The sequence below is a fragment of the Hippocampus guttulatus genome, chromosome 3 (assembly GCF_054856545.1).
Source record: "Hippocampus guttulatus isolate MCC_2025c chromosome 3, RoL_Hgut_1.0, whole genome shotgun sequence".
Lineage (NCBI taxonomy): Eukaryota > Metazoa > Chordata > Actinopteri > Syngnathiformes > Syngnathidae > Hippocampus > Hippocampus guttulatus.
In genome coordinates this window covers 7,876,408-7,881,672 of record NC_141263.1, presented here as the reverse complement: position 1 = coordinate 7,881,672, position 5,265 = coordinate 7,876,408, and positions in this window count along the sequence as shown.

Here is a 5,265-nt window from a genome sequence, read left to right as displayed (position 1 = left end):
CCACACACAGACTGAGTACTGACACGAGGACACCACTGACGTGAGAGGACTACTCGCTAACCAATTGGGTGTTCCAGCCAATCAAAATGAACAAATCCCACGTGGGGTGGACGCATTCAACCGTTGCTCTGATTGGTCAGTGATATGTGACCTCACACACTCGCCATTTTGGATCTGAAGTGCCAATCGGTGTGTTCGACAACTTGTTCGAAACAAAGACAATATTCTAGATATTGGTGCACGGTGGTCATTACTAGGTAAAAAAAATCTGTGTGAGAATCAAACCGTATGCAACAGTACAACATACTCGCGAACACATACGCGATCATTCGTTTTTGCTCTGCTGCTGTTCCACATTTCACCTAAATACTACGGTGTATATAATTGTTAAAGATGCGCACGGTGTGAAAAGTGCTTAGTTCACCGGAGCGTTTCCTTTAACAGCTTCAAATTGAGGGACTATTTCAAATGAAACATCAACCATTTCTGCTTTCTCTTTATCAGCAAGCCAGTGGGCTACCACGCTTGTGTTCTTGAGGACATCAGCCTATGAAGCGTTGCCTTCAATGCATAACACCACGTGGGTCGTCCCGCCCCCAAGCAATCCATGTTATCCAATAAGCTCTTAGCTGTCTTCCCACACAGCTTGTAATTGGCCCAGCGCAGGAGAAGCCGTCAGTCAGGATGCAAGGCTGTCAATTAAACCCACGTTGGATTCGGTGCTGACAAATGCCGGCGCACCTTCTCCCTCCTGCCTGCGAATAGAGGCTGGAATGGCTGCTTAATTAGCTTCGAATGGCTTTTCCTTTCAGCTCAAACAATCTGTCACTACCATGTGGTAAAAAGAGCTTTGCATAAAACAAAAGCGAAAAGCGGAGGGGGGGGGGGGGGGGCAGTAGGGGCTAAATATCAGTTTGATTTCCCTTCTCTTCCTCCCCCATGAAAACGTTTTCTGTAAAACAAAGCTTTTACCTCGCTCAACATTGGCTTCTTGCAAGTTGCGTCCTCACCTTCTCCTCTTAAATGTTCAACGACTTTATCTGCTGTGGTACGTTTATGTGTAAAATCACAACGTGCCATTTTGGGAATGAAGACGTTTGTGACAGGAGGACGAGTTCAATCCATGAAATATGGGAATCATTCATACAGCTGTGGGAGATATTGGGGGAGTCTAGCCCTGAAAATGTCATACCGATTGCATCACGTGTATGCATTCTCAAAGTTGTTTGCTCCAACCGACTGGGCATCAATCATAGCTGAATTGAGAACCCCGTCCATTTATTGCAAAATAGACAGTGGTTTATTTTCTGTTGTGGTGAAATATGTACAGTAAGTAATCCAAGAAAGTAATTTGGCTATTTGGATTCGAATGGTTTATTTGGTTGGATGTGTTCTGCAGTCCTGTGTAATTTGCTTTTACTTGTTATTGTCACATGTTCAAGCTACTCACGCTGTTCTCAAAGTGAACAACATTCTAGACACTTGGCATTTGTATTGCCCCAAGGCGGACCCTTACTCCAGAATTTTATTACATTCAAATGTGTTGCTTACATCTAATAGTCGAGATCAGAATCAGATATTATTTTCAACTGTGATGGGGGGGGGGGGTGTAGACTTCACTAAAAGTCATGAGGTGTATCACAATTTGAACATGATGTAGCATGGTGCAATCTACTGGAACTGTTGCTAAGCAACAAATATCTGACTCCTGGAGATACAGTGATATGCGCTGGGGGCGTGGAAAATTTGACAATTCTGCCCGCATTTAGATCTGCAAATAATTTGCGGAGCCAGGATTACGCTTGTGTCTTTAAAGGGCGCAAACAATGTTGTTACAAGTTAAGTATGTTCGCATTTCAAAAATGGTGCATTTTTGTTGAAACTACAATGAAGACAAGTAGACAATTTACCACATTCCAAACAAAGCATCGTGTGTGTGTGTGTTTGTGCGGGGAGTTCGAGACAAGCTTTTAGCCGACAAATTATACTTAATTAAAATAACAAAGCTCATTATAATATGTAGCCCACAGTTATAGTTGATGTGAATATCCTGGATGTCTAATTAGATTTGTCGCCATACAAAAATTCAGTTTAGGGTTAAGTACCTAGTTGGGTGTTTTGTTGATGTGGGTTTTGGCATATGAGATTTTTTAATCATATCAAATGTCCTTGACTGGAATCATGTTGATAAGATACAAAATGTGACTAAACTACTTCAGCTGTGCCTCATTGAATTGGGCATAATACGCCTTCTGGAGAGGAAAAAAAAACACCTTTATGTTGTTACTGAAGCAGCCAGTCCTTTCCCTGAGAAGAGAATCACTTACATACACAAAATAGCCTCGACAACAACATTGAGACAACTAAGACAATAAAGTGATGTTTGGATGCGTCTTGTGATTCAGATCTTTTAGTTTGTTTTGGCTCTTCAGCGCTTGACTGGTAAGTATATTTAAATATAGCTTAATGTTGTACGGCCAAATATGGTGTAGTGGTTTGCTTTTCTCCAGTCGGTGGTTGTTTAGTGATGTGTAAATCTAAGTGTGAATTGTTGTCTGTCCCTATGTGTAGCCTGCGATTGACTGCCAACCAGTCAAGGAACATCCTGTAGTTTTTTTTTTTTTGGCCCAAACAGTTGAGGATCTAGCATGCAGCAACCCTGAACAGGTTAGGCAATACAGAATAATGGATGCATTTTTTGAAACAGAAATGAGATTCTTGGTCAAATCTGCAAGAATGGATGTGGCAACCAATCGGCTCATTATCACAACAACAGGTATTAACGCAACAGAGGCATTAAAAATACAACAAATGTGTTTTGTGTGGATATTAACTTGTGTAGACCTAATACGCTGTTCACCTTGGTCACCTTAGTGTGAGAGGGAACAGTGTTTTTTGTTGTTGTTTTTCAGCTGAGAAGTTCAACTAAATCCAAGAGTATATGAATAAGTCTTTGGTCATGTTTTGCACATTTCTACTGAAGTAATAGTTCTAATATCAGCGCACTGGAGCTTGAACAGAAAACACTGTAGAACCGTCAGACTTCTTTTTGGCTCTCAGGATCACAAAAAGATCACCAGCATGTGTTGTGAACGAAGAGTTTGGGAAAAAGCATAAGGTACCACTAAATCAACATGGTAAGAAGGTGCTAAGTAAGTACTGTAGCAAAACCTTGAAATCACATCTCGAATGGAACAGGAGCCAATGCAAGTTGGCTCGTAATGGTAATATGATCAAACTTTCTCGTCCTTGTCAAGAGTATAGCTGTAAACTGCAGACTTCTAATCTTGGACATAGGAAGACCAGAGAGCAGTATGTTGCAATAAAAAATTAAATTGCAGTAATATTCTTAGGGTGCATTTGAAAAGCGAGAGTTCAGCCAAATATAACATGAAGATTTTTTGCTAAATCGTTTTGCGTAATAGAATCAGAATCAGAATCATCTTTATTGGCCAAGTATGTAGAACACACAAGGAATTTGTCTCCGGTATAACACGCTGCATTAATATCATCGTAAACAACAAATCATTGAACCATTTTAGAGTAACCAGTAGCAGTATTTGTAGTACAAGAAGAGTGACTACGTCAGTGACTGTTTAAGTAGTTAATGGCTAGAGGGAAGAAGCTGTTTAAGTGTCTACTGGATTTGGTGCGCATGGATCTGTAGCGTCTGCCTGAGGGGAGTAGCTGGAAAAGGTGGTGGGCAGGGTGCGGGGGATCCAGGAGGATTTTCCGTGCCCTTGTCTTGATTCTTGCAGTGTGCAAGTCCTCAAGAGTGGGTAGGGCGGTGCCAATGATTTTTTCCGCCGTCCTAACTGTCCGTTGAAGTTGGATTTTGTCCTTTTTTGTGGCGGCCCCAAACCAAACCGTGATGGAAGAACACAGGATTGATTCGATGACTACCGTGTAGAACTGTCGTAGCACCTCCTGTGGCAGGCCATGCTTCCTCAGCAGCCTCAGGAAGTACATCCTCTGCCGGGCCCTTTTCAGGATGGAGATGGTGTTGACTTCCCACTTCATGTCCTGTGAGACTGTGATTCCCAGGAACTTGAAGGTCTCGACGGTTGACACAGGGCAGTTGGATAGTGTGAGGGGCAACTGTGGAGAAGAATGTTTCCTGAAGTCCACGATCATCTCTACAGTCTTGAGCGTGTTCAGCCCGAGGTTGTGTCGGCTGCACCAGAGCTCCAGCTGCTCCACTTGTTGGCGGTACGCAGACTCGTCGCTGTCTTTGATGAGACCGATGACCGTGGTGTCGTCTGCGAACTTTATGAGTTTGACAGCTGGATCTGTTGAGGTGCAATCGTTTGTGTAGAGAGAGAAGAGCAGTGGAGAGAGGACACATCCCTGTGGGGCTCCAGTGCTGGTGGTGCGTATTGATGATGTTGTTGCTCCCAGTCTCACCTGTTGTGTCCGTCCCGTCAGGAAGCTGAGGATCCACTGGCAGATCGTAGGGGACACACCGAGGTGGAGAAGTTTGGGGGTGAGGAGTTCCGGGATGATGGTGTTGAACGCAGAGCTGAAATCCACAAACAGAATCCTTGCGTAGGTCCCTGTGCTGTCGAGGTGCTCGAGGATGTAGTGCAGACCTATGTTGACTGCGTCTTCCACAGACCTGTTTGCCCGGTAGGCAAACTGGAGAGGGTCCAGCAGGGGTCCGGTGATGTTCTTTAGGTGGTTCAGCACAAGGCGTTCAAAGGACTTCATGACCACAGACGTCAGGGCGACAGGCCTATAGTCGTTCAGTTCCGATGTTGCCGATTTTTTGGGAACTGGGATGATGGTAGACTGTTTGAAGCAGGATGGGACCTCACACAGCTGCAGGGATCTGTTGAAGATTTGTGTGAAGACCGGAGCCAGCTGGTCAGCGCAGACTTTCAGGCAGGAGGGGGACACTTTGTCGGGCCCCGCAGCTTTCTTGATCTTCTGCTGCTTGAAGAGCCGTCTCACATCCTGTTCGTGGATCTGTAGTGGAGAAAAAGAGGGTGGGGGGGTAGGTAGAGTGGTTTCTGGTAGAGGTGGGTGTGTGTGGGAAATGGGGGTGACCTTTTCAAATCGGCAGAAAAACATGTTTAGTTCATTAGCAAGACCCTTATTGTTCACTGTTTGGGGGGGTGGCATTCTATAGTTAGTGATTGCTTTCAGGCCATTCCATACAGATGCAGAGTCGTTAGCAGAGAACTGGTTTTTCAGCCTCTCTGCATAGCTTCTCTTAGCGATGTTAATTTCCTTTGTCAATTGGTTTCGGGCGTGTTTGTACAGTGC